Source organism: Rattus norvegicus, chromosome 13 (assembly GCF_036323735.1).
Source record: "Rattus norvegicus strain BN/NHsdMcwi chromosome 13, GRCr8, whole genome shotgun sequence".
Lineage (NCBI taxonomy): Eukaryota > Metazoa > Chordata > Mammalia > Rodentia > Muridae > Rattus > Rattus norvegicus.
In genome coordinates this window covers 25,626,076-25,648,055 of record NC_086031.1, presented here as the reverse complement: position 1 = coordinate 25,648,055, position 21,980 = coordinate 25,626,076, and positions in this window count along the sequence as shown.

Here is a 21,980-nt window from a genome sequence, read left to right as displayed (position 1 = left end):
ATTTTTTTATTTAGGAATTTGGTTCCTATATGAATCCCATTTTTTTCAGCATTTTCTATTGTTATTCAAATATGTGTTCCTTCAAATTATAAGACTTCAAGAGGAATTTCTCTTAAAACTCTTCCTAAAGGCAAATAATAAACTATTAAGACCATGAGGAGAAAGTTGAATAGAAGAAGCACATTTTGGAGGAGCAGCTCCTTATAACTTTTAAAGGAGATTTTGTTGTTCAAAGAGTTGAAAATTATGTATATATAAATATATGTGCATTTATATATATATATACATATATATATATATGATTTTTTGTGTTTTAATATCTCTAACTCCCTTCCAACCTTTATTCCACTCTAATAGCTTCCATTTCTGAAACACTAAATAATGAAGAAAGAATGTTAGAAAAGAAAGGGGGACATAGACCTCTATAGACTACTTCTTGTAGACTGTTATTTATGCTTGAAAGTCATATCAGTTACTGTCTTATTTCCCAACAAATTAAGACAAGGACCTATTAAGTGTATTAACAAGTTGTGAGCCTTCAGGAGGCAGGTTCTGAGATATTTTAACCTTCTAAGGCTGTAAATAATAAACAAATGCCCCATTGTATGTCAATCTAATCTTGTCCTGATATGTTCTGGTCCATTTGTCTCCTCATATCTGTGCTCTCATAAAGACCTCATGATCACTCCATGTGTGCTCTCTGCTTCATGGTCCCTACTTCCTTTGTCCTCTCTCTAACATCTCTCCCTGGCACTCCTGGCTAGGTTATGAAGTCTGGTCTCCCTATCTCACCTGCCCTGTCATAGGCTGAATTAGCTCTGAAGTGAAATTTTCTGCTTTCTTTGAAAAATCAGTTTAACACATTACATTTTCCTGGAATCTCTCTTATGAGAGGATGTTTTGCTGAAGCAGAAACTTAAGGGGGCATATGATATTTTGTTGGAGTGGATGCTTGAAAGAGCACACAATATGTAGAAAGAATATAAATATCACCCCATAGTCAGTGAGAGGGTGTTCTTGTATTGTATGTTATAAATGTTTTCTTGGTCTTCCTGGTCTTCACTTTAAGGAGAGAAATGTGGTAAAGATCTTTTTGTAGTATTCTGGTTGATTCTTGCCACTTCCACTGCCTTGTGCCAATGCAACTGATACTTGCAGTTTCTGCTGGATTGAGTACTATTCTTCATTCATATTTAGAGTTTGTTATCAGTCTGGATAGCTGATAACCAGCAACAGAAAGTAGTAGAATTGCCTCAAAAAAGGACTTCTAAACAGGTTACCCTTTTAACATCGTTCTTGCCTACCTGTGGCCCTGTGTAAGAAGGGAGTTAGAAGCATTTAAAAAACCTTATTTATAAGAGCCAGAAGCTGGAAAGAACACAGATGCCCTTCAACAGAGGAATGGATACAGAAAATGTGGTACATCTACACAATGGAATATTACTCAGCTATCAAAAACAATGACTTTATGAAATTCATAGGCAAATGGATGGAACTGGAAAATATCATCCTGTGTGAGGTAACGCAATAACAGAAAAACACACATGGTATGCACTCATTGGTAAGTGGCTATTAGCCCAAAAGCTTGAATTACCCTAGATGCACAGAACACATGAAACTCAAGACGGATGATCAAAATGCAAACGCTTCACTCCTTTAAAAGGGGAACAAGAATACCCTTGGCAGGGAATAGGGGGGCAAAGATTAAAACAGAGGCAGAAGGAATACCCATTCAGAGCCTGTCCCACATGTGGCCTATACATATACAGCCACCCAATTACACAAGATGGATGAAGCAAAGAAATGCAGGCCGACAGGAACTGGATGTAGATCGCTCCTGAGAGACATAGCCAGAATATAGCAAATACATAGGTGAATGCCAGCAGCAAACCACTGAACTGAGAACGGGACCCCCGTTGAAGGAATCTTAGAAAGGACTGAAAGAGCTTGAAGGGGCTTGAGGCCCCATATGAACAACAATGCCAACCAAACAGAGCTACCATGGACTAAGCCATTACCCAAAGACTGTACATGGACTGACCCTGGACTCCAACTGCATAAGTAGCAATGAATAGCCTAGTAAGATCACCAGTGGAAGGGGAAGCCCTTGGTCCCGCCAAGACTGAACCCCCAGGGAACATGATTGTTGGAGGGAGGGAGGTAATGGGGGGAGGATGGGGAGGGGAACACCCATATAGAAGGGGAGGGGGAGGGGTTAGGGGGATATTGGCCCAGAAACCGGGAAGGGGAATAATAATAGAAATATAAATAAGAAATACTCAAGTCAATAAAAATAAATAAATAAATAAATAAATAAATAAAGTAGTCTTTAAAAAAAGTATGTCTAAGACACAGAAGGAACACCCATTCAGAGCCTGCCCCACATGTGGCCCATACATATACAGCCATCCAATTAGACAAGATGGATGAAGCAAAGAAGTGCAGGCCAACAGGAGCCGGATGTAGATCGCTCCTGAGAGACACGGCCAGAATACAGCAAATACATAGGTGAATGCCAGCAGCAATCCACTGAACTGAGAATAGGACCCCCGTTGAAGGAATCAGAGAAAGAACTGGAAGAGCCTGAAGGGGCTCTGGACCCCATATGTACAACAATGCCAAGCAACCAGAGCTTCCAGGGCCTAAGCCACTACCTAAAGACTATACATGGACTGACCCTGGACTCTGACCTCATAGGTAGCAATGAATATCCTAGTAAGAGCACCAGTGGAAGGGGAAGCCCTGGGTCCTGCTAAGACTGAATCCCCAGTGAACATGATTGTTGGGGGGAGGGCAGCAATGGGGGGAGGATTGGGAGGGGAACACCCATAAAGAAGGGGAGGGGGAGGGGGATGTTTGCCCGGAAACCGGGAAAGGGAATAACACTCGAAATGTATATGAGAAATACTCAAGTTAATAAAAAACAAAAAACAAACAAAAAAAAAAAAAACAAAAAACTATGTCTACATGGTTCTGTGTTAACCAACCAGAGATTGTGCATAACGTTGTAACTAAATATGCTTGGGTCTGCCATTTTCCAGACTCTAAGGAATGTTTCAGCTTAAAAATGAACACATAAATATAGAGTACAAAAGACCCAGACCCTCAAAACTTCCTGCCGATGAGGGTCACATTGTTTCTTGGGAGAATCCAATCTTCAACATCAAAATATCCAGCTGTGCAGAAATTCAGCAACTCAGCAATCTAGTGATAACAAGTAAAACAACAACAGGGGCAAGAGCAGGAGAGATCAGCAGCTACCACAGGCCCTCTCTGGGCTCTCAAATTAGTACCATGTCCAGAGTCCCCAGAATCGAAAACTGGCAAGCATGAAACTAGGGAGCTAAAGCATGAGACAATCATGGTTAATACTGTGGTCAAACTGAAGCAGCAGCCCCATACTTCACACCTGGGATTAAAATGAAATAATATTCATATAACATAACTGTGGTCTAAAAGAAAGCAAAATTCTCACTATAGAAAATTACTCTTTTTCTAAATTTTGTACAAATAAAGAATTATTTTAAGCTTTGTTCAGTATTTTTTTTATTATACTTTACTCCAACATCTCTCAGCTAATGCTGTAGTAGAATATAAATAAAACATGATAGTAGTTTATGACGGATAACTGACAAGGTATTCATTTTTCAAGAATTGCTGTTGCCTCATTGACTTTACTTACTATACTTTTACTCTCTCTCCTTTGAAGAATTTGTTCTTGGACAGCATTAGTATGTAAGAGAATTTCTTCCAAACTAGGCCAGCACTGAACACTTGCTCTTCAAAAAATTTGATTTCCCCTCTTTTCAATTTCCCTTTTCAACATAAACTTTCCAAAATGACCTTATGCTGTCCTTCTCTTTATTCACATATTCTTTCCAGGATGTTACTCACAAATAACAGAATTTCAACTGGACCACCTGTTCTCCTATTCACCACAAAGAGTTGTTACAGAGGTATGTTACCTACTGTGTGCCATCTGCCTATTTTCAGCAAAACAATTGATAGACTGTATGAGTAATGGATAGGTTGAGGCACTCAAATAGAAACCGTATTGATGGAAAATTATATATTTAAGAAGTTTCAGAACAAGTGATACAAATAAAATTGATAGAAATTATTTTTCTCTGTGTCTTTGGTGCACTAGAAATGATTGTGAAACAGTGAGTATTAAGCAAAATGGTTTATGATTTTAGTATCATGAACTCCCTGGCCAATAAATAAATAAATAAATAAATAAATAAATAAATACAGAATTCTCTAGTGAACACTTAAGGTAAAAAAATTTTAATCAGAATACGTAGGAGTTCTTCTGAACTAATGTAACATTGGCAATAAATGTATAGAATTGTCATTTCAATGTCAGTATGTGAGCTGCTACTTTGAAATATTCTGGAAACTCAATTTCTTCTGAATCTTTCACTCTGTTGATTTGACCTTTTATAGTGACATAGATGACATGATTTATGAAAATTATTCAAATACTTTACCACTAATAACTAACATAAACACATGTATGCATCAAATTCAACTTTATTCTGGATTATCATACCAAATATTGGCCTCAAAACACAAGGTAATATGTAACCTACATGGACAAGTTAATAAAGAAATGAATACATCAATTAGATGGCACAATACCTCCAGGTTTATGAGCATATGCCTTATAAATGGATATGAAATCATATATTGAAAGCAAATTAGCTTATTACTCTGGACATAATTTGTTTAAATGGTTTCAGTGCTCAGCAAATAATCTAGGACACAGTTTTAGCATAATTAAAGACCAATATGCAGAGCAGTGGAAAAAGCAGATGTCCACATTAAATAAAGCTGGCAATTTTAGACTCCCCCACCTCTGTCAGAAAACATGATAACTTTATGAACCCTTGACTCTTATTAAAGAAACAGAATTTTAAGCATTGATGTAGTTTTCTTAGAATCTCAGGGTTCATGGATATTTAGCTAAGGATAAGCTATTTGTAAAAATTGGGATACTGGGAGAGAAGCCGTGGCAGGACAATATGGCAGGGGACATTAAGATTCCACACTGTACCTTTACAGGTTGTTACAAATGTTCTTAAGGAATGGATGGTACTGGGCTTTGTAAGTTTAGGTGGGCAATTATATCTTATCAATTGGGTCAAAGATTATTGTGTTATGTGTTCTTTTATGTGATGATTTGAGTGTAGGAAAGTGTGTGGCGGCAGGAGACTCAGGGCAGCCGAGGTGTTGGGATGTGTTTCTGCCAAGATATCTAGCAGATATCTTCGGGCACAGCGGTGCTGGACCTAGCAAGGTAAAAGATACCCATACTTCTTTTATTTTTATATTTTTACAGCAACAGATGGCGAACTAATGTGATGGGCAAGAATCCACTAGTAATCCTAAGAGTTGAGAGAAAGTTTTTATTTTCTAAGTAAGAGGAGGTCGGTGCCATGTTAAGTCATGTGATATATTAAGGGCGGGAATTCGAACAAAGAAATGGGGAAGCAGCACAGACTGGCAGACTGTAGGTCCCCTACTGTGTGATAAGTAATGGCAGCTCAGAGAGTTAGAGATTAAAAGCTGCTTTTTAAAGAAAGTTATTTAGAAAGTCTTTCAGGATACTCATATTTTTTTTTTTTAATGTGGGCTCCATGGAAATTTTGGGTTGAAATCCTAGTAAGACAAGCTACTTCTTAGGTATTATTAAAAGGTGATTGAGTTTTTTTTAGAAAGAACAGAGTAAAGAGATTACCTGAATCAGGTGGGGATTTTCATCCACAGTTCAGAACTTAGATAGGGAAAAATTAGTCACTACTTCCAAGTAAAGAGTTGTGATGAATGTGTGTAACACCAGAGAGAGTGAATGCAGACATATATTATAGAAGTTATTAAAGTTAAAGAAAAATCTGTGGCTCTGGGTAGAGAGCTTAAGAGATGGATATATTTTGGGCTAAAGTCCTGAGTTTTAAGTTGCTTATTGGTTTTAGAATTAATAGAAGTTGTTTAAGTTTGTTTTAAGGAGAGTAAAGAGATTACCCGAATCACGTGGGGATTTTCATCTATGATTCAGAACTTAGATAGGGAAAAATTGGTCACTAACTCCAAGTAGAGAGTTGTGATAAATGTCTGTAACACCAGGGAGAGTGAATGCAGACATATATTATAGAAGTAATTAAGGTTAAATAAAAATCTGTGGCTCTGAGTAGAGAGCTTAACAGATTGAGATATTTTGGGCAAAAGTCCTGGTTTGATATGTTGCTTACTGATATTTGAATTGATAGAAGGTATTTGGTTTGTTTTATGAATTAACCTGCTAAAGGCCATATGGCTTGTTGATGCTGGTTAGCCAGGGTTTGTGGTTACTTTTTGATATTTACCACATCAGGAAGCTTGGATTCTCTTAACATGGGCTCCACAGGAATTTTGGATTCATTTCCTGCTATCATAGAGTACAAAAGCCTATCAGGCTCATTGTTTGGCTTGCTTCCTTGTTTAAAGAATTGTTTAGTCTTCATGATGGGTGTGACTTTGAGTTTTATGGTTATATTATTACTCTGGGAGAAAGTGCAAGATACAAGCTTTTCTGTTTTCAGACTAAGGAACACAGTATTTTGAGAGAAAGATTTTGTATTTGTGTTTTTAAAAAAGTGTGATTCGGCTCTGGAAACCTCATAGAGTCATACTGATCAGATTTGATAGAGGTAGACTGCCTGAAAAATTTATTCAGGAGAATCAAACAAAAAGATATCTCAATTCTAAACTTTTGTCTTAAGAGTTGTATTTTACAGAGTTTGCCTACTTGGATTCCTGGTCTCAAGGAGTTTCAACTGGGTCCAATCAGGACACATCGGCTATAGAATTTATTTCATTCTTCCTACCCCCTACCCCCAAGGATATCTCAACGCCCATGTACAGCTTGAAGAAGTTAGAGAGGAGTTGTCACCCCAATTCCCTGGACTTTGGGGGGCTGAAAGTGGTTATTCTAAAGTTGGGAATTATGAGGAATTTAGAAATGGTTGTAATTTAACAGGGAGGGGTTAGGTAGATTGAGTTATACAGTCACAATCTCTTTTGGTAACTAAGCTAAAATTGCTTTGATATAGAACTTATTTGTTAAAAGTTTAGAAGTACAAGGTTCAGAGTCAATCCTTCTATTGATGTCATAACAAACTTTCTGAGTTGATTACACATGTGAGTTAAGGACCAAATAGCAAACATATTACTGACTTTGTGTGAGAAATTTCAAGATATAATTAAGATAGAAATAGAACAGTCCAGATTGTCTTATATAGATAGATGGTTTTCAGCTACAGTGCACTCATATTCATAGATAGATGGTTTTTAAAAACATCAGAAATATACAAAATTTGAGATTTAAAGTTATTTATCTTTTGTTGAGAAATATCTGCTTCTAAAAATTCTCCTTTGGTGGATTTAACAAAGAATTTGAACATTTCTACCTCAAGGTGAGGCAATACTTTGTGGCTGGGCAGCCACTGGACAAAACTGCCTGTTTCATCTGCAGACTAATACAGTCCAGAAAAGGACAAATTATGCAGAATAGTTGACTGATAAACCCTGCCAAGACAGGGTGATCAGCCCTTCAAAATCTGCATTTCAAGGGTCTGTCAGTTGATTTTGGGCCAGAAAGCTGAAGATTTGCGCTCATATGTTGCTAACAGGGGACTGTGCTAGTGGAGATTTGTCTCTACAACTTCTCAGTTCTGGAAGCTGTGTTAGGCTTCCTATGTGTATAATTATTTGGTCATTCCCAGATTTCTGATTTGGTTGAAGACATTATAGTCTCATAGCCTGTCAGGCTGTTTAACTCTAAATATACATATTTTATTGGATAATTATCAGATAGTATATAAGCTAGCCAAGATGTAATACAGATTTTAAGCCTTTCTTAAGCTGGAATGGATAACTAAATGTTCTGTTTAACTGATAGAGTGTTGGACTGGGTGTTAGATATATTTTATGCTCTTAAATACAAAATGAAAATAGTTGTGCTCAGCTTATATTTGAGAGATAAGTTTTTTTTAATTAGACAAAAAGGGTGAAATGTAGGATGATGTCACAGGTGAGGCAGGCACAATATAGAAGGAGGCCTGTCATTGGATGAGAAGGAAAGATGGGCAAGAGAGAAGTTTGAAGGAAGAGGAGGAGACTAGAACAGAAAGGAGGGGGCAGGAGGGAGAGAAGAGGGAGAGAAGCCATGGCAGAACAATATGGCAGGTGATATAAGGATTCCACGCTGTACCTTTACAGGTTGTTACAAGTGTTCTTAAGGGATGGATGGTACTGGGCTTTGTATGTTTAGGTGGGCAATTATATCTTACCAATTGGGTCAAAGGAAAAAATTTGGGATACCGGATGTACAAAAAAATGTATATAGAGGAAAGAAAAAAAGCTTATTGAATGATGAATTTGTTATACCAATATGAGCGTAAAAGTTGGAATCCCCAAGCTCCATTTAAATATCTGACAAATGTAATTGCCCATGTAAAATCCTGATTCTTAGGAAGAGCAACCTGGATATGAAAACTAGTATTATGTCAGGTCTCTGTTTACTGAAAGACACTATTTCATTATACAAGGTGGAGCGTCTATGAAAAAGACACCCTCAAGAAAAACCTATGGTAGCACCACTTGCAGGCATAGGCACACATATATCCACAACACATGCACACACACACACACACACACACACACACACACACACACACACACACACACACCTAGACAGAGACACTAAGAAGCTTTTCTACCTGCATATCTACATATGGCCATAAAATGTATAAATAAATAAATGAGTAAACACATAAAATCTTTAGCCTAACTAAAGTGTTAAAAATTTTAAGCATGAAAGGCACAAGTTCCTTCCAGTTTGACCCCATGCCCAGAGCAGAGGTGGGGGCCAGCTTTGGACCAACCCCCACAAGATCCAAAGTAAGCTTGATTGCCAGGTGCTCTGAAATGCCCATGATCACAGGTGAGGACACAACATTTGTCCCAACACCCAGTAAACCTGGGAACCCCAGGATCCAGGGCCTCAAAAACCAGCCAGAAACACAGGTTCCATCCTGTGTTAACCTGTGGCTGGGGCAGATCTGGGGTGCTGGCTCCAAACCTACTCCTAAAACACAAAGAGGAAACTTGACTCCCAGGTACTCTGACAGTGCAGGATCACAGGAGTACAGAACAAAGTCATCTTCCAGGATATCTGAAACACCCAGGATCATTGGAGCTCTGACACACCCAAAATCACAGTTGAGGCCACATCTGCCACAACACCCAGCATAACTGAGAACACTCGGGGATCCAGGGACCAGGAACCCCAGCCAAACAGGAGGCACATGTTCATTCAAGCTTGTATCTGTGCCCGGAGCAGATGGAGGACTTTGGTTCCCCATCCAGTCCTGCAAAGCCCCGAGAAAACTTGACTCCTAGGAGCACTGACAGAAGACCTCATGATCCAGGATATCTTGACTCCCATTAGCTCTAATAACCCTAGATTCCAGGTTCACATGATGCCAGAATCACAGAGATAGATGGATCCCAAGGAATTATGATACAACCAGGATCACAGAGGAGTAGGCTCCAGTTGGAGACAATAAGGGCAGTTAGCAGTAGAGATTACCAGAGAGCAAAAGGCATGTTGAAGAACATAAGTAACAGAAACCAAAGCTACTTGGCTGTAGGGAGCTGTGACGTGCTGCCCCTCAAAGATGGTGCTGGTTTCTGCCTTCCACCCTCCCAACGGTGAGCACTCCTTGTAGTAAACAAGTCCTTATTTGGCTATGCCTGCTTGGCCTGCTAGCTTCCACATAGTGACAGCCTATCTGCATGACCCATGTGGCTTGCTAGGATTGGCCAGCGCTAGCTATTTAAGTGTGGTGTGGGCGTTCCCCGGGGTCAGAAGATTGTATCAATGATTCTGAGTAAAACTGCTTGAAGAAGATCTTCGCTGGTCATGTCTACCTTGCTGGTCGAGGTTGGGCACGGCACTTGACAACATCGGATCCAAGTTTTCCCACCACAACATGCTCCATACACTCTTCCACACCAGAAAAGTGAGATTCAGATCTAAAATCCCATCTCATGAATATGATAGAGTAATTTAAGTAGGATATAACTAACTTACAGAAATACAGGAGACACAGATAAACAAATAGAAGCCCTTAAATAAGAAACAAGTAAATCTCTTGAAGAAATATAGAAAAACACAATCAAAGAGGTGAAGGAATTGAACAAAACAATCCAGGATCTAAAAATACAAATAGAAACATTAAAGAAAACACAAAGGGAAACAACCCTAGAGATGGAAAAACCAAGAAAAGAGAACAAGAGACACAAACACAAATATCACCCACAGAATACAAGAGATAGAAGAGAGAATCTCAGGAATAGAAGATACCCTAGAAAACATTGACACAACAGTCAAATAAAAAACAAAAAAGTTGAAAAGCTCCTAATCAAAACATTCAACAAATACATGACACAATAGAAAGAACAAACCTAAAAATAATAGGTATAGAAAAGTGAAGATTCCCAACTCAAATGGTCAGCAAACATCTCCAAAAAATTATAGAAGCAAACTTCCCTAAGCAATAGAAAGAGATGCCATAAACATATAAGAAGCCTCCAGAACAACAAACAAATAGAACAAGAAAAGAAATTCCTCATGTCACAAAATAATTAGAATGCCAAATGTACAAAACAAAGTAAGAATATGAAAACATTAAGGGAAAAGGTCAAGTAACATAAAATAAGACCTATCTGAATTAAAAGAGAAATCTCAACAGAGACTCTGAAAGCAGAAGATCTTGGGTAGATATCATACTCTAAGGGAACACAAATGCCAGCCCAGGCTACTACATCCTTAAAAACTCGCAATTACCATAAACGGAGAAACAAAGATATTGCTCGACTAAGCCAAATTTTTTTTTAATGTTTTATGAGTTTATTTTTTTTTATATTTTATTTCATTTATTTTATTTTTTTTTATTAACTTGAGTATTTCTTATATACATTTCGAGTGTTATTCCCTTTCCCGGTTTCCGGGCAAACATCCCCCTCCCCCCTCCCCTTCCTTATGGGTGTTCCCCTCCCAACCCTCCCCCCATTGCCGCCCTCCCCCCATAGACTAGTTCACTGGGGGTTCAGTCTTAGCAGGACCCAGGGCTTCCCCTTCCACTGGTGCTCTTACTAGGATATGCATTGCTACCTATGGGGTCAGAGTCCAGGGTCAGTCCATGTATAGTCTTTAGGTAGTGGCTTAGTCCCTGGAAGCTCTGGTTGCTTGGCATTGTTGTACTTTTGGGGTCTCGAGCCCCTTCAAGCTCTTCCAGTTCTTTCTCTGATTCCTTCAATAGGGGACCTATTCTCAGTTCAGTGGTTTGCTGTTGGCATTCGCCTCTATATTTGCTGTATTCTGGCTGTGTCTCTCAGGAGCGATCTACATCCGGCTCCTGTCGGTCTGCACTTCTTTGCTTCATCCATCTTGTCTAACTGGGTGGCTGTATATGTATGGGCCACATGTGGGGCAGGCTCTGAATGGGTGTTCCTTCAGTCTCTGTTTTAATCTTTGCCTCTCCCTTCCCTGCCAAGGGTATTCTTTTTCCTCATTTAAAGAAGGAGTGAAGCATTCACATTTTGATCATCCGTCTTGAGTTTCGTTTGTTCTAGGGATCTAGGGTAATTCAAGCATTTGGGCTAATAGCCACTTATCAATGAGTGCATACCATGTATGTCTTTCTGTGATTGGGTTAGCTCACTCAGGATGATATTTTCCAGTTCCAACCATTTGCCTACGAATTTCATAAAGCCGTTGTTTTTGATAGCTGAGTAATATTCCATTGTGTAGATGTACCACATTTTCTGTATCCATTCCTCTGTTGAAGGGTATCTGGGTTCTTTCCATTTTCTGGCTATTATAAATAAGGCTGCGATGAACATAGTGGAGCACGTGTCTCTTTTATATGTTGAGGCATCTTTTGGGTATATGCCCAAGAGAGGTATAGCTGGATCCTCAGGCAGTTCAATGTCCAATTTTCTGAGGAACCTCCAGACTGATTTCCAGAATGGTTTTACCAGTCTGCAATCCCACCAACAATGGAGGAGTGTTCCTCTTTCTCCACATCCTCGCCAGCATCTGCTGTCACCTGAGTTTTTGATCTTAGCCAATCGCACTGGTGTGAGGTGAAATCTCAGGGTTGTTTTGATTTGCATTTCCCTTATGACTAAAGATGTTGAACATTTCTTTAGGTGTTTCTCAGCCATTCGGCATTCCTCAGCTGTGAATTCTTTGTTTAGCTCTGAACCCCATTTTTTAATAGGGTTATTTGTTTCCCTGCGGTCTAACTTCTTGAGTTCTTTGTATATTTTGGATATAAGGCCTCTATCTGTTGTAGGATTGGTAAAGATCTTTTCCCAATCTGTTGGTTGCCGTTTTGTCCTAACCACAGTGTCCTTTGCCTTACAGAAGCTTTGCAGTTTTATGAGATCCCATTTGTTGATTCTTGATCTTAGAGCATAAGCCATTGGTGTTTTGTTCAGGAAATTTTTTCCAGTGCCCATGTGTTCCAGATGCTTCCCTAGTTTTTCTTCTATTAGTTTGAGTGTGTCTGGTTTGATGTGGAGGTCCTTGATCCACTTGGACTTAAGCTTTGTACAGGGTGATAAGCATGGATCGATCTGCATTCTTCTACATGTTGACCTCCAGTTGAACCAGCACAATTTGCTGAAAATGCTATCTTTTTTCCATTGGATGGTTTTGGCTCCTTTGTCAAAAATCAAGTGACCATAGGTGTGTGGGTTCATTTCTGCGTCTTCAATTCTATTCCATTGGTCTATCTGTCTGTCCCTGTACCAATACCATGCAGTTTTTATCACTATTGCTCTGTAATACTGCTTGAGTTCAGGGATAGTGATTCCCCCTGAAGTCCTTTTATTGTTGAGGATAGCTTTAGCTATCCTGGGTTTTTTGTTATTCCAGATAAATTTGCAAATTGTTCTGTCTAACTCTTTGAAGAATTGGATTGGTATTTTGATGGGGATTGCATTGAATCTGTAGATTGCTTTTGGTAAAATGGCCATTTTTACTATATTAACCCTGCCAATCCATGAGCATGGGAGATCTTTCCATCTTCTGAGGTCTTCTTCAATTTCTTTCCTCAGTGTCTTGAAGTTCTTATTGTACAGATCTTTTACTTGCTTGGTTAAAGTCACACCGAGGTACTTTATATTATTTGGGTCTATTATGAAGGGTGTCGTTTCCCTAATTTCTTTCTCGGCTTGTTTCTCTTTTGTATAGAGGAAGGCAACTGATTTATTTGAGTTAATTTTATACCCAGCCACTTTGCTGAAGTTGTTTATCAGCTTTAGTAGTTCTCTGGTGGAACTTTTGGGATCACTTAAATATACTATCATGTCATCTGCAAATAGTGATATTTTTACATCTTCTTTTCCGATCTGTATCCCTTTGATCTCCTTTTGTTGTCTGATTGCTCTGGCTAGAACTTCAAGAACTATATTGAATAAGTAGGGAGAGAGTGGGCAGCCTTGTCTAGTACCTGATTTTAGTGGGATTGCTTCAAGTTTCTCTCCATTTAGTTTAATGTTAGCAACTGGTTTGCTGTATATGGCTTTTACTATGTTTAGGTATGGGCCTTGAATTCCTATTCTTTCCAGGACTTTTATCATGAAGGGGTGTTGAATTTTGTCAAATGCTTTCTCAGCATCTAATGAAATGATCATGTGGTTCTGTTCTTTCAGTTTCTTTATATGATGGATCACGTTGATGGTTTTCCGTATATTAAACCACCCCTGCATGCCTGGGATGAAGCCTACTTGATCATGGTGGATGATTGTTTTGATGTGCTCTTGAATTCGGTTTGCCAGAATTTTATTGAGTATTTTTGCGTCGATATTCATAAGGGAAATTGGTCTGCAGTTCTCTTTCTTTGTTGTGTCTTTGTGTGGTTTAGGTATAAGAGTAATTGTGGCTTCGTAGAAGGAATTCGGTAGGGCTCCATCTGTTTCAATTTTGTGGAATAGTTTGGATAATATTGGTATGAGGTCTTCTATGAAGGTTTGATAGAATTCTGCACTAAACCCGTCTGGACCTGGGCTCTATTTTGTTGGGAGACCTTTAATGACTGCTTCTATTTCCTTAGGAGTTATGGGGTTGTTTAACTGGTTTATCTGTTCCTGATTTAACCTCGATACCTGGTATCTGTCTAGGAAATTGTCCATTTCCTGAAGATTTTCAAATTTTGTTGAATATAGGTTTTTATAGTAAGATCTGATGATTTTTTGAATTTCCTCCGAATCTGTAGTTATGTCTCCCTTTTCATTTCTGATTTTGTTAATTTGGACACACTCTCTGTGTCCTCTCGTTAGTCTGGCTAAGGGTTTATCTATCTTGTTGATTTTCTCAAAGAACCAACTTTTGGTTCTGTTGATTCTTTCTATGGTCCTTTTTGTTTCTACCTGGTTGATTTCAGCTCTGAGTTTGATTATTTCCTGCCTTCTCCTCCTCCTGGGTGTATTTGCTTCTTTTTGTTCTAGAGCTTTTAAGTGTGCTGTCAAGCTGCTGACATATGCTCTTTCCTGTTTCTTTCTGCAGGCACTCAGCGCTATGAGTTTTCCTCTTAGCACAGCTTTCATTGTGTCCCATAAGTTTGAGTATGTTGTATCTTCATTTTCATTAAATTCTAAAAAGTTTTTAATTTCTTTCTTTATTTCTTCCTTGACCAGGTTATCATTGAGTAGAGCATTGTTCAATTTCCACGTATATGTGGGCATTCTTCCCTTATTGTTATTGAAGACCAGTTTTAGGCCGTGGTGGTCTGATAGCACGCATGGGATTATTTCTATCTTTCTGTACCTGTTGAGGCCCGTTTTTTGACCAATTATATGGTCAATTTTGGAGAAAGTACCATGAGGAGCTGAGAAGAAGGTATATCATTTTGCTTTAGGATAGAATGTTCTATAAATATCTGTTAAGTCCATTTGGCTCATGACTTCTCTTAGTCTGTCTACATCACTGTTTAATTTCTGTTTCCATGATCTGTCCATTGATGAGAGTGGGGTGTTGAAATCTCCCACTATTATTGTGTGAGGTGCAATGTGTGTTTTGAGCTTTAGTAAGGTTTCTTTTACGTATGTAGGTTCCTTGTATTTGGGGCATAGATATTTAGGATTGAGAGTTCATCTTGGTTGATTTTTCCTTTGATGAATATGAAGTGTCCTTCCTTATCTTTTTTGATGACTTTTAGTTGGAAATTGATTTTATTTGATATTAGAATGGCTACTCCAGCTTGCTTCTTCTGACCATTTGCTTGGAAAGTTGTTTTCCAGCCTTTCACTCTGAGGTAGTGTCTGTCTTTGTCTCTGAGGTGTGTTTCCTGTAGGCAGCAGAATGCAGGGTCCTCGTTGCGTATCCAGTTTGTTAATCTATGTCTTTTTATTGGGGAGTTGAGGCCATTGATATTGAGAGATATTAAGGAATAGTGATTTTTGCTTCCCGTTATATTCATATTTGGATGTGAGGTTATGTTTGTGTGCTTTCATTCTCTTTGTTTTGTTGCCAAGACGATTAGTTTCTTGCTTCTTCTAGGGTATAGCTTGCCTCCTTATGTTGGGCTTTACCATTTATTATCCTTTGTAGTGCTGGATTTGTAGAAAGATATTGTGTAAATTTGGTTTTGTCATGGAATATCTTGGTTTCTCCATCAGTGTTAATTGAGAGTTTTGCTGGATACAGTAACCTGGGCTGGCATTTGTGTTCTCTTAGGGTCTGTATAACATCAGTCCAGGATCTTCTGGCCTTCATAGTTTCTGGCGAGAAGTCTGGTGTGATTCTGATAGGTCTCCCTTTATATGTTACTTGACCTTTTTCCCTTACTGCTTTTAATATTCTTTCTTTATTTTGTGCGTTTGGTGTTTTGACAATTATGTGACGGGAGGTGTTTCTTTTCTGGTCCAATCTGTTTGGAGTTCTGTAGGCTTCTTGTATGTCTCTGGGTATCTCTTTTTTTAGGTTAGGGAAGTTTTCTTCTATGATTTTGTTGAAGATATTTACTGGTCCTTTGAGCTGGTAGTCTTCACTCTCTTCTATACCTATTATCCTTAGGTTTGATCTTCTCATTGAGTCCTGGATTTCCTGTATGTTTTGGACCAGTAGCTTTTTCCGCTTTACATTATCTTTGACAGTTGAGTCAATGATTTCTATGGAATCTTCTGCTCCTGAGATTCTCTCTTCCATCTCTTGTATTCTGTTGGTGAAGCTTGTATCTACAGCTCCTTGTCTCTTCTTTTGGTTTTCTATATCCAGGGTTGTTTCCATGTGTTCTTTCTTGATTGCTTCTATTTCCATTTTTAATTCCTTCAACTGTTTGATTGTGTTTTCCTGGAATTCTTTCAGGGATTTTTGCGATTCCTCTCTGTAGGCTTTTACTTGTTTATTAATGTTTTCCTGTGCTTCCCTAAGTGTGTTCTTGTCTTTCTTGAAGTCCTCCAGCATCATGATCAAATATGATTTTGAAACTAGATCTTGCTTTTCTGGTGTGTTTGGATATTCCATGTTTGTTTTGGTGGGAGAATTGGGCTCCGATGATGCCATGTAGTCTTGGTTTCTGTTGCTTGGGTTCCAGCGCTTGCCTCTCGCCATCAGATTATCTCTAGTGTTACTTTGTTCTGCTATTTCTGACAGTGGCTAGACTGTCCTATAAGCCTGTGTGTCAGGAGTGCTGTAGACCTGTTTTCCTCTCTTTCAGTCAGTTATGGGGACAGAGTGTTCTGCTTTCGGGCATGTAGTTTTTCCTCTCTACAGGTCTTCAGCTGTTCCTGTGGGCCTGTGTCTTGAGTTCACCAGGCAGCTTTCTTGCAGCAGAAAATTTGGTCTTACCTGTGGTCCCGAGGCTCAGGTTCGCTCGTGGGGTGCTGCCCAGGGGCTCTCTGCAGCGGCAGCAACCAGGAAGACCTGTGCCGCCCCTTCCGGGAGCTTCAGTGCACCAGAGTTCCATATGGTCTTTGGCTTTTTCCTCTGGCGTCCGAGATGTGTGTGTAGGGAGCAGTCTCTTCTGGTTTCCCAGGCTTGTCTGCCTCTCTGAAGGTTTAGCTCTCCCTCCCACGGGATTTGGGTGCAGAGAACTGTTTATCCGGTCTGTTTCCTTCAGGGTCCGGTGGTGTCTCTGGCAGGTGTCCTGCTGCTCCTGGGCCCTCCCCCACGGGAGCCCAGAGGCCTTATACAGTTTCCTCTTGGGCCAGGGATGTGGGCAGGGGTGAGCAGTGTTGGTGGTCTCTTCCGCTCTGCAGCCTCAGGAGTGCCCACCTGACCAGGTGGTTGGGTCTCTCTCTCACCGGGTCTGGGAGCAGAGAGCTGCTGCGGGCCGGGATCCTCGGGTGTGGGACTTCCGGTAAACACAGAAAGTGCCTGGTCCTAGAGAAATTCTGCTTCCGTGTGTCCCAAGCTTACCAGGCAGCTTTCTTGCAGCAGAAAATTTGGTCTTACCTGTGGTCCCGAGGCTCAGGTTCGCTCGTGGGGTGCTGCCCAGGGGCTCTCTGCAGCGGCAGCAACCAGGAAGACCTGTGCCGCCCCTTCCGGGAGCTTCAGTGCACCAGGGTTTTAGATGGTCTTTGGCTTTTTCCTCTGGCGTCCGAGATGTGTGTGCAGGGAGCAGTCTCTTCTGGTTTCCCAGGCTTGTCTGCCTCTCTGAAGGTTTAGCTCTCCCTCCCACGGGATTTGGGTGCAGAGAACTGTTTATCCGGTCTGTTTCCTTCAGAGTCTGGTGGTGTCTCTGGCAGGTGTCCTGCTGCTCCTGGGCCCTCCCCCATGGGAGCCCAGAGGCCTTATACAGTTTCCTCTTGGGCCAGGGATGTGGGCAGGGGTGAGCGGTGTTGGTGGTCTCTTCCGCTCTGCAGCCTCAGGAGTGCCCACCTGACCAGGCGGTTGGGTTTCTCTCTCACCGGGTCTGGGCAACTAAGCCAAATTTAAACAATATCTTTCCAACAATCTAGTCTGATACGAATCCTTAACACGAGGAGGGAAACTACACACCAGAAAAATCAAGAAACTAATTTTTCCACAACAAACCAAAAAGAAGAGAACTGCACAAGCATAATTCCACCTCTATCAACAAAAATAACAGGAAGAAGCAATCATTAGTCCTTAATATCTCTAAACAACAAAGGATTCAATAGTCCAATAAAAAAATACTAACAAGCTGGATATGTAAATAGGACCCAGCATTTTGATGAAAAAAGGAAGCACACCTCAATGACAAAGACAGAAACCTTAAAGTAAAAGGCCGACAAAAGTTTCTTTCCAGGAAAGGGTACCACGAAAAATACTTGAGTAGCAATTCTGGTATTCAATGAAATAGACGTTCAACTAAAAGTTATCAAAATAGTTGGGGAAGGACACTAAGTAGTCATCAAAGGAAAAATCCACCAAGAGTATCTCTCAATTCTGAATATCTATGCCCCAAAGGCCAGGGCTCACACAATGCAAAACAAACATTGCTGAAGCTCAAACCATACATTGCACCTCATACAATAATATTAGCAGATTTTAAGCACCCACTCTAAGCAACAGACAGATCATGGAAACAGAAATTAAATAGAGATACAATAAAACTAGCAAAAGTTATGAACCAAATGGATTTAGTAGATATATACAGAACATTGTACCCTACAAAAAAAGAATATACCTTCTCAGCATCTCACATACCTTCTGCAAAATTGACCATATAACCTGACACAAAGAAGCGTTAACAAATGCAAGAGAATTGAAATAATCCCATACATTCTGTTATATCACCATACACTAAAGTTGATCTTAATTAGCAGCAAAAACAACAAGAAGACCACGTACATGTGGAAGCTGTAAAACGGTCTACTCAATAATAACTTTGTCAGGGAAGAAATAAAGAAAGAAATTAAAGACTTTAGAATTTGACAAAAATGAAGGCACGACATACCCAAACATATAAGATACAAAGAAAGCAGTACTAAGAGGAAAACTCATTGTTCTGAGTGATTCCATAAAGAAATTGGAGAGAGCATACACTAGCTGTTTAACAACACATTTGAAAACTCTAGAACAAAAAAGAAGCAAATGCACCCAAGAGGATTAGACAGCAGGAAATAATTTAACCCAGGGCTGAAGTCAACTGAGTAGAATCAAAGTGAACTATACAAAGAATCAACAAAATCAAGAACAGGTTCTTTGAGAAAATCAAAAAGATAGATAAATTCTTAGTGAGAATAACCAGAGGGTACAGAGACAGTATCCAAATTAGGGAGATCAGAAATGAAAAGGGAGACATAACAACAGAATGTGAAGAAATTAAAAAAAAATATGTTGCGGGGGAGGGCGGCAATGGGGGGAGGATGGGGAGGGGAACACCCATAAAGAAGAAGGGAGGGGTTAGGGGGATGTTTGTCCGGAAACCGGGAAAGGGAATAACACTCGAAATGTAAATAAGAAATACTCAAGTTAATAAAAAAAAGTGAATACAAAAAAAATTATCAGATCCTACTACAAAAAACTATACTCAATAAAACTGAAAAACCTAGATTAAATGATTCTTTAGACAGATATCCTGTACCAAAGTTAAATCAGGATAAGATAAACCATCTAAACAGTCCCATAAGTTCTAAAGAAATAGAAGCAATCATTAAACGTCTCAAAAACCATTAAAAAAAAATAGCCCCAAACCACATTGTTTTAGTGCAGAATTCTATCAGAACTTAAAAAATCTAATACCAATACTTCAAAAACTATTTCATAAAATAGAAACATAATAACACTTCCCAATATATTCTATGGAGCCACAGTTACACTGATACCTAAATCACTAAAGACCCAACAGTGAATGAGAAGTTCAGACCAATTTCCCTTATGAATATTTATGCAAAGTATTCAATACAATTCTTGAAAACTGAATCCAAGAACACATCAAAACTGTCATTCACCATGATCAAGTAGTATTCATTCCAGGGATGAAGGGATGGTTCAATAAACTGAAATCCATCAACAAAATATACTATAAATAGAAACTCAAAGAAAAAGATAATCATTTAAATAAATGTTGAAACACCATTGAGGAAATACTTCAATGCTAAAAGAAATTGAGAGAATAGGAATTCAAGGTTTACACTTAAACATAATAAAAGCAATATACATCAAGCCAATAGCCAACATCAAACTAAATGTAGAGAAACTTGAAGCAATCCCATTAAAACCATGGAAATCATGGAAAAGACAAGGTTTTACCCCTATCTACTCAATATAACACTTGCAGTTGTAGCCAGAGAAATTATGCAAGAAATTGAGATCAAAGGGATACAAATTGGAAGAAAATCAGCGTATTACTATTTTTGGATGATATAATAGTATATATAAGTAATCAAAAAAATTCACAGGAGAACTACTATAGCTGATAAACAACTTCAGCACATTGGAAACACACAAATTTAATTCAAACAAATCAGTCGCTTTCTTCTATACAAAGTTTAAATGGGCTGAGAAAGAAAATAGGAAAATCATACCCTTTATAATAGTCACATACAAAAAAATATGTTGATGTGAAGCTAACTAAGCAAGTGAAAGATATGTATGAAAACAACTTAAAGTCATTGAAATTGAAGAAACTCAGAAACTGGAAAGATCTTCCATGTTCATGGGTCAACAAATTTATATAGTAAAATTGGCCATCCTATCAAAAGAAATCTACAGATTCAATGCAATCTCCATCAATATTCCAACTCAGTTCTTCATAGAGATAGAAAGAGAAATTCTCAGTTTTTCTGGAATAACATAAAACCCAAATATCAAAAAACATTTCCAACAATACAAGAACTTGTGGGAAAATCACCATCATTGAATTCAGGCTATACTACAGAGCATTTTGATAAAAACCACATATTATTAATAGAGAGACAGACAGGTAGATCAAAGAAATAGAATTGAACTGTGAATGAAATAGAATGAAATAGAACATCCAGAAATGACCACATACCTTTGGCCACTTGATCTTTGAAAAAGGAACCAAAACCATCCAGTGGAAAAAAGACAGCATTTTCAACACATGGTGCTAGTTCAATGAGCAGTCAACATGTAGAAGATTGTAAATGGATCCATTCTTATATCTTTGTGCAAAGCTCAAGTCCAAGTGGATAAAGGACCTCCACATAAAACCAGATATGGTGAATCTAATAGAAGAGAAAGTGCATCCTTGAAGCTATTGGCACAGAGAAAAATACCCTTAACAGAAGAAGGACTTATGCTCTAAAATAAAATTTAAAAAAATGACAATGGGGACCTCATAAAATTGAAAAGCTTCTGTAAGGCAAAAGACACACACACACTCTCTCTCTTTTCTAATGTTTTTTATTTTATGTATATGACTGCACTGTCCTTGACACACCAGAAGAGGGCAACAGATCCCATTACAGATGGTTGTGAGCCACCATGTACTTGCTGGGAATTGAACTCATGATTTTGGAAGAATAGTCAGTGCTCTAAGCCACTGAGCCACCTCTCCATCCCTGAAAGATACTCTGAATAGGACAAAACAACATTCCACCTAATAGGAAAAGATCTTTACCAACCCTACATCTGATAGATGACTTACATGCAAAATATACAAAGAATTCATGAAGTTAGACATCAGAGAACCAATAACACTATTAAAAAATGGGCTTCAACCTCATAGGTAGCAATGAATAGCCTAGTAAGAGCACCAGTGGAAGGGGAAGCCCTTGGTCCTGCCAAGACTAACCCCCAGTAAACGTGATTGTTGTGGGGGAGGGTGGTAATGGAGGGAGGATTGGGAGGGGAACACTGTTATAGAAGGGGAGGGGAGGAGTTAGGGGGCCTTATGGAGGGGAAACTTTGAAGGCAAACTACATTGGTAATGTATATAAATAAAATAACAAATACAGAATGAAAATATATTAGCATTAAATCCAAATTTGGA